At 37.0% G+C, this 12,718-nt stretch overlaps 11 non-coding genes across 11 annotated transcripts; all 11 read left to right on the plus strand.

The window, feature by feature from the left end:
* The first annotated feature begins 872 nt into the window (after positions 1 to 872).
* Positions 873 to 944, plus strand: TRNAQ-CUG (transfer RNA glutamine (anticodon CUG)). Its single transcript has one exon. It is a non-coding gene; the product is annotated as a tRNA-Gln (tRNA).
* Positions 945 to 1,561: 617 nt separating this feature from the next.
* On the plus strand, positions 1,562 to 1,633 carry TRNAQ-CUG (transfer RNA glutamine (anticodon CUG)). Its single transcript has one exon. It is a non-coding gene; the product is annotated as a tRNA-Gln (tRNA).
* A 2,092-nt stretch (positions 1,634 to 3,725) lies between these two features.
* Positions 3,726 to 3,797, plus strand: TRNAQ-CUG (transfer RNA glutamine (anticodon CUG)). Its single transcript has one exon. It is a non-coding gene; the product is annotated as a tRNA-Gln (tRNA).
* Positions 3,798 to 5,103: 1,306 nt separating this feature from the next.
* On the plus strand, positions 5,104 to 5,175 carry TRNAQ-CUG (transfer RNA glutamine (anticodon CUG)). Its single transcript has one exon. It is a non-coding gene; the product is annotated as a tRNA-Gln (tRNA).
* A 617-nt stretch (positions 5,176 to 5,792) lies between these two features.
* Positions 5,793 to 5,864, plus strand: TRNAQ-CUG (transfer RNA glutamine (anticodon CUG)). Its single transcript has one exon. It is a non-coding gene; the product is annotated as a tRNA-Gln (tRNA).
* A 615-nt stretch (positions 5,865 to 6,479) lies between these two features.
* TRNAQ-CUG (transfer RNA glutamine (anticodon CUG)) lies at positions 6,480 to 6,551 on the plus strand. The gene has a single exon. It is a non-coding gene; the product is annotated as a tRNA-Gln (tRNA).
* A 3,111-nt stretch (positions 6,552 to 9,662) lies between these two features.
* TRNAQ-UUG (transfer RNA glutamine (anticodon UUG)) lies at positions 9,663 to 9,734 on the plus strand. The gene has a single exon. It is a non-coding gene; the product is annotated as a tRNA-Gln (tRNA).
* A 619-nt stretch (positions 9,735 to 10,353) lies between these two features.
* TRNAQ-UUG (transfer RNA glutamine (anticodon UUG)) lies at positions 10,354 to 10,425 on the plus strand. The gene has a single exon. It is a non-coding gene; the product is annotated as a tRNA-Gln (tRNA).
* A 609-nt stretch (positions 10,426 to 11,034) lies between these two features.
* Positions 11,035 to 11,106, plus strand: TRNAQ-UUG (transfer RNA glutamine (anticodon UUG)). The gene has a single exon. It is a non-coding gene; the product is annotated as a tRNA-Gln (tRNA).
* A 617-nt stretch (positions 11,107 to 11,723) lies between these two features.
* On the plus strand, positions 11,724 to 11,795 carry TRNAQ-UUG (transfer RNA glutamine (anticodon UUG)). Its single transcript has one exon. It is a non-coding gene; the product is annotated as a tRNA-Gln (tRNA).
* A 609-nt stretch (positions 11,796 to 12,404) lies between these two features.
* TRNAQ-UUG (transfer RNA glutamine (anticodon UUG)) lies at positions 12,405 to 12,476 on the plus strand. Its single transcript has one exon. It is a non-coding gene; the product is annotated as a tRNA-Gln (tRNA).
* The last annotated feature ends 242 nt before the right edge of the window (positions 12,477 to 12,718 follow it).

The following is a 12,718-nucleotide window of genomic DNA, read 5'->3' on the forward strand; positions in this document are numbered from 1 at the left end:
TCTAGCTTTTGTTATATAACCGCAATAGAAAATAATTGTACATCTTGGTGATCATGCAGGCACAGAAGCTATGCCCTCTTGATTATTGTGGGAGGTCGATTTTGAATGATAGCCGACCTGTTATTGTAATTACACGTACTGCCTGTTTAGTAGAAATATCCAAACTGCACTCTATTTTCAAGAGTTCCATGGTGTAATGGTTAGCACTCTGGACTCTGGATCCAGCAATCCGAATTCAACTCTCGGTGGGACCTTGCCACAGTTTAATTCCTTTTTGAGTGTAATCCTTTTTCAATGAGGTATTGTATTGATAGTGATTGTTGTACGCCATAAACACGATTTAACAACAAAAAAAATGTGATAATATTCTCTCGTAGAGATAATTAAACCAATGTAATTGAGGGCATATAAAATTAACAAATTTAAAGAGTCTTTTTATGGCATGTAATGCAAACACTGGCTCTACTTCCAGCTCGTAGTGTGTTCAGTACAGACAGACCTTGGAAATTAGTATTATCCACATTGTAGATTATCCAAATGGAAACTAATTTACAGTCTTTTTGCCTTGGCAGTAGCTGCCTGACACTGGTTACAACAGTTAAGTTTTCAGTCAACTGAAATTCTTAATTTCATATCCCATTTTTTTCCCATTGAGTTGTTAATAGTATTTTCCCTTTCCAAATGCAGGGTTCTAGCTTTTGTTATATAACCGCAATAGAAAATAATTGTACATCTTGGTGATCATGCAGGCACAGAAGCTATGCCTTCTTGATTATTGTGGGAGGTCGATTTTGAATGATAGCCGACCTGTTATTGTAATTACACGTACTGCCTGTTTAGTAGAAATATCCAAATTGCACTCTATTTTCAAGGGTTCCATGGTGTAATGGTTAGCACTCTGGACTCTGAATCCAGCTATCCGAGTTCAACTCTCGGTGGGACCTTGCCACAGTTTAATTCCTTTTGAGCGTAATCCTTTTTCAATGAGGTATTGTATTGATAGTGATTGTTGTACGCCATAAACACGATTTAACAACAAAAAAAATGTGATAATATTCTCTCGTAGAGATAATTAAACCAATGTAATTGAGGGCATATAAAATTAACAAATTTAAAGAGTCTTTTTATGGCATGTAATGCAAACACTGGCTCTACTTCCAGCTCGTAGTGTGTTCAGTACAGACAGACCTTGGAAATTAGTATTATCCACATTGTAGATTATCCAAATGGAAACTAATTTACAGTCTTTTTGCCTTGGCAGTAGCTGCCTGACACTGGTTACAACAGTTAAGTTTTCAGTCAACTGAAATTCATAATTTCATTTCCCAGTTTTTTCCCATTGAGTTGTTAATAGTATTTTCCCTTTCCAAATGCAGGGTTCTAGCTTTTGTTATATAACCGCAATAGAAAATAATTGTACATCTTGGTGATCATGCAGGCACAGAAGCTATGCCTTCTTGATTATTGTGGGAGGTCGATTTTGAATGATAGCCGACCTGTTATTGTAATTACACGTACTGCCTGTTTAGTAGAAATATCCAAACTGCACTCTATTTTCAAGGGTTCCATGGTGTAATGGTTAGCACTCTGGACTCTGAGTCCAGCTATCCGAGTTCAACTCTCGGTGGGACCTTGCCACAGTTTAACTCATTCTGAGTGTAATCCTTTTTTAATGAGGTATTGTATTGATAGTGATTGTTGTACGCCATAAACACGATTTAACAACAAAAGAAATGTGATAATATTCTCTCGTAGAGATAATTAAACCAATGTAATTGAGGGCATATAAAATTAACAAATTTAAAGAGTCTTTTTATGGCATGTAATGCAAACACTGGCTCTACTTCCAGCTCGTAGTGTGTTCAGTACAGACAGACCTTGGAAATTAGTATTATCCACATTGTAGATTATCCAAATGGAAACTAATTTACAGTCTTTTTGCCTTGGCAGTAGCAGCCTGACACTGGTTACAACAGTTAAGTTTTCAGTCAACTGAAATTCATAATTTCATTTCTCAGTTTTTTCCCATTGAGTTGTTAATAGTATTTTCCCTTTCCAAATGCAGGGTTCTAGCTTTTGTTATATAACCGCAATAGAAAATAATTGTACATCTTGGTGATCATGCAGGCACAGAAGCTATGCCCTCTTGATTATTGTGGGAGGTTGATTTTGAATGATAGCCGACCTGTTATTGTAATTACACGTACTGCCTGTTTAGTAGAAATATCCAAACTGCACTCTATTGTCAAGGGTTCCATGGTGTAATGGTTAGCACTCTGAACTCTGAATCCAGCAATCCGAGATTAACTCTCGGTGGGACCTTGCCACAGTTTAATTCCTTCTGAGTGTAATCCTTTTTCAATGAGGTATTGTATTGATAGTGATTGTTGTACGCCATAAACACGATTTAACAACAAAAAAAATTTGATTATATTCTCTCGTAGAGATAATTAAAATGCAGGGTTCTAGCTTTTGTTATATAACCGCAATAGAAAATAATTGTACATCTTGGTGATCATGCAGGCACAGAAGCTATGCCCTCTTGATTATTGTGAGAGGTCGATTTTGAATGATAGCCGGCCAGTTATTGTAATTACACGTACTGCCTGTTTAGTAGAAATATCCAAACTGCACTGTATTTCAAGGGTTCCATGGTGTAATGGTTAGCACTCTGGACTCTGAATCCAGCATTCCCAGTTCAACTCTCAGTGGGACCTTGTCACAGTTTAAATCCTTCTGAGTGTAGTCCTTTTTCAATGAGGTATTGTATTGACAGTGATTGTTGTACGCCATAAACACGATTTAAGAACAAAAAAAATGTGATAATATTCTCTTGTAGACATAATTAAACCAATGTAATTGAGGGCATATAAAATTAACAAATTTAAAGAGTCTTTTTATGGCATGTAATGCAAACACTAGCTCTACTTCCAGCTCGTAGTGTGTTCAGTACAGACAGACCTTGGAAATTAGTATTATCCACATTGTAGATTATCCAAATGGAAACTAATTTACAGTCTTTTTGCCTTGGCATTAGCTGCCTGACACTGGTTACAACAGTTAAGTTTTCAGTCAACTGAAATTCATAATTTCATTTCCCAGTTTTTTCCCATTGAGTTGTTAATAGTATTTTCCCTTTCCAAATGCAGGGTTCTAGCTTTTGTTATATAACCGCAATAGAAAATAATTGTACATCTTGGTGATCATGCAGGCACAGAAGCTATGCCCACTTGATTATTGTGGGAGGTCGATTTTGAATGATAGCCGACCTGTTATTGTAATTACACGCACTGCCTGTTTAGTAGAAATATCCAAACTGCACTCTATTGTCAAGGGTTCCATGGTGTAATGGACTCTGGACTCTGAATCCAGCAATCCGAGATTAACTCTCGGTGGGACCTTGCCACAGTTTACATCCTTCTGAGTGTAATCCTTTTTCAATGAGGTATTGTATTGATAGTGATTGTTGTACGCCATAAACACGATTTAACAACAAAAAAAATTTGATAATATTCTCTCGTAGAGATAATTAAAATGCAGGGTTCTAGCTTTTGTTATATAACCGCAATAGAAAATAATTGTACATCTTGGTGATCATGCAGGCACAGAAGCTATGCCTTCTTGATTATTGTGGGAGGTCGATTTTGAATGATAGCCGACCTGTTATTGTAATTACACGTACTGCCTGTTTAGTAGAAATATCCAAACTGCACTCTATTTTCAAGGGTTCCATGGTGTAATGGTTAGCACTCTGGACTCTGAATCCAGCTATCCGAGTTCAACTCTCGGTGGGACCTTGCCACAGTTTAATTCCTTTTGAGTGTAATCCTTTTTCAATGAGGTATTGTATTGATAGTGATTGTTGTACGCCATAAACACGATTTAACAACAAAAAAAATGTGATAATATTCTCTCGTAGAGATAATTAAACCAATGTAATTGAGGGCATATAAAATTAACAAATTTAAAGAGTCTTTTTATGGCATGTAATGCAAACACTGGCTCTACTTCCAGCTCGTAGTGTGTTCAGTACAGACAGACCTTGGAAATTAGTATTATCCACATTGTAGATTATCCAAATGGAAACTAATTTACAGTCTTTTTGCCTTGGCAGTAGCTGCCTGACACTGGTTACAACAGTTAAGTTTTCAGTCAACTGAAATTCATAATTTCATTTCCCAGTTTTTTCCCATTGAGTTGTTAATAGTATTTTCCCTTTCCAAATGGAGGGTTCTAGCTTTTGTTATATAACCGCAATAGAAAATAATTGCACATCTTGGTGATCATGCAGGCACAGAAGCTATGCCCTCTTGATTATTGTGGGAGGTCGATTTTGAATGATAGCCGACCTGTTATTGTAATTACACGTACTGCCTGTTTAGTAGAAATATCCAAACTGCACTCGATTGTCAAGGGTTCCATGGTGTAATGGTTAGCACTCTGGACTCTGACTCCAGCAATCCAAGTTCAACTCTCGGTGGAATCTTGCCACAGTTTAATAACTTCTGAGTGTAATCCTATTTCAATGAGGTATTGTATTGATAGTGATTGTTGTACGCCATAAAAACGATTTAACAACAAAAAAAATGTGATAATATTCTCTCGTAGAGATAATTAAACCAATGTAATTGAGGGCATATAAAATTAACAAATTTAAAGAGTCTTTTTATGGCATGTAATGCAAACACTGCCTCTACTTCCAGCTTGTAGTGTGTTCAGTACAGACAGACCTTGGAAATTAGTATTATCCACATTGTAGATTATCCAAATGGAAACTAATTTACAGTCTTTTTGCCTTGGCAGTAGCTGCCTGACACTGGTTACAACAGTTAAGTTTTCAGTCAACTGAAATTCATAATTTCATTTCCCAGTTTTTTCCCATTGAGTTGTTAATAGTATTTTCCCTTTCCAAATGCAGGGTTCTAGCTTTTGTTATATAACCGCAATAGAAAATAATTGTACATCTTGGTGATCATGCAGGCACAGAAGCTATGCCCTCTTGATTATTGTGGGAGGTCGATTTTGAATGATAGCCGACCTGTTATTGTAATTACACGTACTGCCTGTTTAGGAGAAATATCCAAACTGCACTCTATTGTCAAGGGTTCCATGGTGTAATGGTTAGCACTCTGGACTCTGAATCCAGCAATCCGAGTTCAACTCTCGGTGGGACCTTGCCACAGTTTAATTCCTTTTGAGTGTAATCCTTTTTCAATGAGGTATTGTATTGATAGTGATTGTTGTACGCCATAAACACGATTTAACAACAAAAAAAATGTGATAATATTCTCTCGTAGAGATAATTAAACCAATGTAATTGAGGGCATATAAAATTAACAAATTTAAAGAGTCTTTTTATGGCATGTAATGCAAACACTGGCTCTACTTCCAGCTCATAGTGTGTTCAGTACAGACAGACCTTGGAAATTAGTGTTATCCACATTGTAGATTATCCAAATGGAAACTAATTTACAGTCTTTTTGCCTTGGCAGTAGCTGCCTGACACTGGTTACAACAGTTAAGTTTTCAGTCAACTGAAATTCATAATTTCATTTTCCATTTTTTTCCCATTGAGTTGTTAATAGTATTTTCCCTTTCCAAATGCAGGGTTCTAGCTTTTGTTATATAACCGCAATAGAAAATAATTGTACATCTTGGTGATCATGCAGGCACAGAAGCTATGCCCTCTTGATTATTGTGGGAGGTCGATTTTGAATGATAGCCGACCTGTTATTGTAATTACACGTACTGCCTGTTTAGTAGAAATATCCAAACTGCACTCTACTTTCAAGGGTTCCATGGTGTAATGGTTAGCACTCTGGACTCTGAATCCAGCAATCCGAGTTCAACTCTCGGTGGGACCTTGCCACAGTTTAATTCCTTTTGAGCGTAATCCTTTTTCAATGAGGTATTGTATTGATAGTGATTGTTATACGCCATAATCACGATTTAACAACAAAAAGAATGTGATAATATTCTCTCGTAGAGATAATTAAACCAATGTAATTGAGGGCATATAAAATTAAAAAATGTAAAGTCTTTTTATGGCATGTAATGCAAACACTGGCTCTACTTCCAGCTCGTAGTGTGTTCAGTACAGACAGACCTTGGAAATTAGTATTATCCACATTGTAGATTATCCAAATGGAAACTAATTTACAGTCTTTTTGCCTTGGCAGTAGCTGCCTGACACTGGTTACAACAGTTAAGTTTTCAGTCAACTGAAATTCTTAATTTCATTTCCCAGTTTTTTACCATTGAGTTGTTAATAGTATTTTCCCTTTCCAAATGCAGGGTTTTAGCTTTTGTTATATAACCGCAATAGAAAATAATTGTACATCTTGGTGATCATGCAGGCACAGAAGCTCTGCCCTCTTGATTATTGTGGGAGGTCGATTTTGAATGATAGCCGATCTGTTATTGTAATTACACGTACTGCCTGTTTAGTAGAAATATCCAAACTGCACTCTATTTTCAAGGGTTCCATGGTGTAATGGTTAGCACTCTGGACTCTGAATCCAGCAATCCGAGTTCAACTCTCGGTGGGACCTTGCCACAGTTTAATTCCTTTTGAGCGTAATCCTTTTTCAATGAGGTATTGTATTGATAGTGATTGTTGTACGCCATAAACACGATTTAACAACAAAAAAAATGTGATAATATTCTCTCGTAGAGATAATTAAACCAATGTAATTGAGGGCATATAAAATTAACAAATTTAAAGAGTCTTTTTATGGCATGTAATGCAAACACTGGCTCTACTTCCAGCTCATAGTGTGTTCAGTACAGACAGACCTTGGAAATTAGTGTTATCCACATTGTAGATTATCCAAATGGAAACTAATTTACAGTCTTTTTGCCTTGGCAGTAGCTGCCTGACACTGGTTACAACAGTTAAGTTTTCAGTCAACTGAAATTCATAATTTCATTTTCCATTTTTTTCCCATTGAGTTGTTAATAGTATTTTCCCTTTCCAAATGCAGGGTTCTAGCTTTTGTTATATAACCGCAATAGAAAATAATTGTACATCTTGGTGATCATGCAGGCACAGAAGCTATGCCCTCTTGATTATTGTGGGAGGTCGATTTTGAATGATAGCCGATCTGTTATTGTAATTACACGTACTGCCTGTTTAGTAGAAATATCCAAACTGCACTCTATTTTCAAGCGTTCCATGGTGTAATGGTTAGCACTCTGGACTCTGAATCCAGCAATCCGAGTTCAACTCTCGGTGGGACCTTGCCACAGTTTAATTCCTTTTGAGCGTAATCCTTTTTCAATGAGGTATTGTATTGATAGTGATTGTTGTACGCCATAAACACGATTTAACAACAAAAAAAATGTGATAATATTCTCTCGTAGAGATAATTAAACCAATGTAATCGAGGGCATATAAAATTAACAAATTTAAAGAGTCTTTTTATGGCATGTAATGCAAACACTGGCTCTACTTCCAGCTCGTAGTGTGTTCAGTACAGACAGACCTTGGAAATTAGTATTATCCACATTTTTTATAATATTCTCTCGTAGAGATAATTAAACGAATGGAATTGAGGGCATATAAAATCAACAAATTTAAAGGGTCTTTTTATGGCATGTAATGCAAACACTGGCTCTACTTGCAGCTCGTAGGGTGTTCAGTACAGACAAACCTTGGAAATTAGTATGATCCACATTGTAGATTATCCAAATGGAAACTAATTTACAGTCTTTTTGCCTTGGCAGTAGCTGCCTGACACTGGTTACTACCCTTAACTTTTCAGTCAACTGAAATTCATAAATTTATTTCCCAGTTTTTTCCCATTGAGTTGGTAATAGTATTTTCCCTTTCTAAATGCAGGGTTCTAGCTTTTGTTATATAACCGCAATAGAAAATAATTGTACATCTTGGTGATCATGCAGTCACAGAAGCTATGCCCTCTTGATTATTGTGGGAGGTCGACTTTGATTGATAGCCGACCCTTTATTGTAATTACACGTACTGCCTGTTTAGTAGAAATATCCAAACCTCCCTCTATTGTCAAGGGTTCCATGGTGTAATGGTAGCACTCTGGACTTTTTTATATCCAGCAATCCGAGTTCAACTCTCGGTGGGACCTTGCCACAGTTTACTTCCTTCTGAGTGTAGTACCTTTTCAATGAGTATTGTATTGATAGTGCTTGTTGTACGCCATAAACACGATTTAGCAACACAAATGTTTTTTATAATATTCTCTCGTAGAGATAATTAAACAAATAGAATTGAGGGCATATAAAATCAACAAATTGAAAGGGTCTTTTTATGGCATGTAATGCAAACACTGGCTCTACTTGCAGCTCATAGGGTGTTCAGTACAGACAGACCTTGGAAATTAGTATGATCCACATTGTAGATTATCCAAATTGAAACTAATTTACAGTCTTTTTGCCTTGGCAGTAGCTGCCTGACACTGGTTACTACCCTTAACTTTTCAGTCAACTGAAATTCATAAATTTATTTCCCAGTTTTTTCCCATAGAGTTGGTAATAGTATTTTCCCTTTCTAAATGCAGGGTTCTAGCTTTTGTTATATAACCGCAATATTGATTATTGTGGGAGGTCGACTTTGATTGATAGCCGACCCTTTATTGTAATTACACGTACTGCCTGCTTAGTAGAAATATCCAAACCTCCCTCTATTGTCAAGGGTTCCATGGTGTAACAAATTGAAAGGGTCTTTTTATGGCATGTAATGCAAACACTGGCTCTACTTGCAGCTCGTAGGGTGTTCAGTACAAACAGACATTGGAAATTAGTATGATCCACATTGTAGATTATCCAAATGGAAACTAATTTAATAGAAAATAATTGTACATCTTGGTGATCATGCAGTCACAGAAGCTATGCCCTCTTGATTATTGTGGGAGGTCGACTTTGATTGATAGCCGACCCTTTATTGTAATTACACGTACTGCCTCTTTAGTAGAAATATCCAAACCTCCCTCTATTGTCAAGGGTTCCATGGTGTAATGGTAGCACTCTGGATTTTGAATCCAGCAATCTGAGTTCAACTCTTGGTGGGACCTTGCCACAGTTTACTTCCTTCTGAGTGTAGTACCTATTCAATGAGGTATTGTATTGATAGTGCTTGTTGTACGCCATAAACACGATTTAGCAACACAAATGTTTTTTATAATATTCTCTCGTAGAGATAATTAAACAAATAGAATTGAGGGCATATAAAATCAACAAATTGAAAGGGTCTTTTTATGGCATGTAATGCAAACACTGGCTCTACTTGCAGCTCGTAGGGTGTTCAGTACAGACAGACCTTGGAAATTAGTATGATCCACATTGTAGATTATCCAAATGGAAACTAATTTACAGTCTTTCTGCCTTGGCAGTAGCTGCCTGACACTGGTTACTACCGTTAACTTTTCAGTCAACTGAAATTCATAAATTTATTTCCCAGTTTTTTCCCATTGAGTTGGTAATAGTATTTTCCCTTTCTAAATGCAGGGTTCTAGCTTTTGTTATATAACCGCAATAGAAAATAATTGTACATCTTGTTGATCATGCAGGCACAGAAGCTATGCCCTCTTGATTATTGTGGGAGGTCGACTTTGATTGATAGCCGACCCTTTATTGTAATTACACGTACTGCCTGTTTAGTAGAAATATCCAAACCTCACTCTACTGTCAAGGGTTCCATGGTGTAATGGTTAGCACTCTGGACTTTGAATCCAGCAATCCGAGTTCATCTCTCGGTGGGACCTTGCCACAGTTTACTTCCTTCTGAGTGTAGTACCTTTTTCAATGAGGTATTGTATTGATAGTGATTGTTGTACGCCATAAACACGATTTAGCAACACAAATGTTTTTTATAATATTCTCTCGTAGAGATAATTAAACGAATGGAATTGAGGGCATATAAAATCAACAAATTTAAAGGGTCTTTTTATGGCATGTAATGCAAACACTGGCTCCACTTCCAGCTCGTAGGGTGTTCTGTACAGACAGACCTTGGAAATTAGTATGATCCACATTGTAGATTATCCAAATGGAAACTAATTTACAGTCTTTCTGCCTTGGCAGTAGCTGCCTGACACTGGTTACTACCGTTAACTTTTCAGTCAACTGAAATTCATAAATTTATTTCCCAGTTTTTTCCCATTGAGTTGGTAATAGTATTTTCCCTTTCTAAATGCAGGGTTCTAGCTTTTGTTATATAACCGCAATAGAAAATAATTGTACATCTTGTTGATCATGCAGGCACAGAAGCTATGCCCTCTTGATTATTGTGGGAGGTCGACTTTGATTGATAGCCGACCCTTTATTGTAATTACACGTACTGCCTGTTTAGTAGAAATATCCAAACCTCACTCTATTGTCAAGGGTTCCATGGTGTAATGGTTAGCACTCTGGACTTTGAATCCAGCAATCCGAGTTCAACTCTCGGTGGGACCTTGCCACAGTTTACTTCCAGTTTACCTATTCAATGAGTATTGTATTGATAGTGCTTGTTGTACGCCATAAACACGATTTAGCAACACAAATGTTTTTTATAATATTCTCTCGTAGAGATAATTAAACGAATGGAATTGAGGGCATATAAAATCAACAAATTTAAAGGGTCTTTTTATGGCATGTAATGCAAACACTGGCTCTACTTGCAGCTCGTAGGGTGTTCAGTACAGACAGACCTTGGAAATTAGTATGATCCACATTGTAGATTATCCAAATGGAAACTAATTTACAGTCTTTTTGCCTTGGCAGTAGCTGCCTGACACTGGTTACTACCCTTAACTTTTCAGTCAACTGAAATTCATAAATTTATTTCCCAGTTTTTTCCCATTGAGTTGGTAATAGTATTTTCCCTTTCTAAATGCAGGGTTCTAGCTTTTGTTATATAACCGCAATAGAAAATAATTGTACATCTTGGTGATCATGCAGGCACAGAAGCTATGCCCTCTTGATTATTGTGGGAGGTCGACTTTGATTGATAGCCGACAGTTTATTGTAATTACACACACTGCCTGTTTAGTAGAAATATCCAAACCTCACTCTATTGTCAAGGGTTCCATGGTGTAATGGTTAGCACTCTGGACTTTGAATCCAGCAATCCGAGTTCAACTCTCGGTGGGACCTTGCCACAGTTTACTTCCTTCTGAGTGTAGTACCTTTTCAATGAGTATTGTATTGATAGTGCTTGTTGTACGCCATAAACACGATTTAGCAACACAAATGTTTTTTATAATATTCTCTCGTAGAGATAATTAAACGAATGGAATTGAGGGCATATAAAATCAACAAATTTAAAGGGTCTTTTTATGGCATGTAATGCAAACACTGGCTCCACTTCCAGCTCGTAGGGTGTTCAGTACAGACAGACCTTGGAAATTAGTATGATCCACATTGTAGATTATCCAAATGGAAACTAATTTACAGTCTTTCTGCCTTGGCAGTAGCTGCCTGACACTGGTTACTACCGTTAACTTTTCAGTCAACTGAAATTCATAAATTTATTTCCCAGTTTTTTCCCATTGAGTTGGTAATAGTATTTTCCCTTTCTAAATGCAGGGTTCTAGCTTTTGTTATATAACCGCAATAGAAAATAATTGTACATCTTGTTGATCATGCAGGCACAGAAGCTATGCCCTCTTGATTATTGTGGGAGGTCGACTTTGATTGATAGCCGACCCTTTATTGTAATTACACGTACTGCCTGTTTAGTAGAAATATCCAAACCTCACTCTACTGTCAAGGGTTCCATGGTGTAATGGTTAGCACTCTGGACTTTGAATCCAGCAATCCGAGTTCAACTCTCGGTGGGACCTTGCCACAGTTTACTTCCAGTTTACCTATTCAATGAGTATTGTATTGATAGTGCTTGTTGTACGCCATAAACACGATTTAGCAACACAAATGTTTTTTATAATATTCTCTCGTAGAGATAATTAAACGAATGGAATTGAGGGCATATAAAATCAACAAATTTAAAGGGTCTTTTTATGGCATGTAATGCAAACACTGGCTCTACTTGCAGCTCGTAGGGTGTTCAGTACAGACAGACCTTGGAAATTAGTATGATCCACATTGTAGATTATCCAAATGGAAACTAATTTACAGTCTTTTTGCCTTGGCAGTAGCTGCCTGACACTGGTTACTACCCTTAACTTTTCAGTCAACTGAAATTCATAAATTTATTTCCCAGTTTTTTCCCATTGAGTTGGTAATAGTATTTTCCCTTTCTAAATGCAGGGTTCTAGCTTTTGTTATATAACCGCAATAGAAAATAATTGTACATCTTGGTGATCATGCAGGCACAGAAGCTATGCCCTCTTGATTATTGTGGGAGGTCGACTTTGATTGATAGCCGACCCTTTATTGTAATTACACACACTGCCTGTTTAGTAGAAATATCCAAACCTCACTCTATTGTCAAGGGTTCCATGGTGTAATGGTTAGCACTCTGGACTTTGAATCCAGCAATCCGAGTTCAACTCTCGGTGGGACCTTGCCACAGTTTACTTCCTTCTGAGTGTAGTACCTATTCAATGAGTATTGTATTGATAGTGCTTGTTGTACGCCATAAACAAGATTTAGCAACACAAATGTTTTTTATAATAGTCTCTCGTAGAGATAATTAAACGAATGGAATTGAGGGCATATAAAATCAACAAATTTAAAGGGTCTTTTTATGGCATGTAATGCAAACACTGGCTCTACTTGCAGCTCGTAGGGTGTTCAGTACAGACAG

Source organism: Rhinoderma darwinii, chromosome 3 (genome assembly GCF_050947455.1).
Source record: "Rhinoderma darwinii isolate aRhiDar2 chromosome 3, aRhiDar2.hap1, whole genome shotgun sequence".
Classification (NCBI taxonomy): domain Eukaryota; kingdom Metazoa; phylum Chordata; class Amphibia; order Anura; family Rhinodermatidae; genus Rhinoderma; species Rhinoderma darwinii.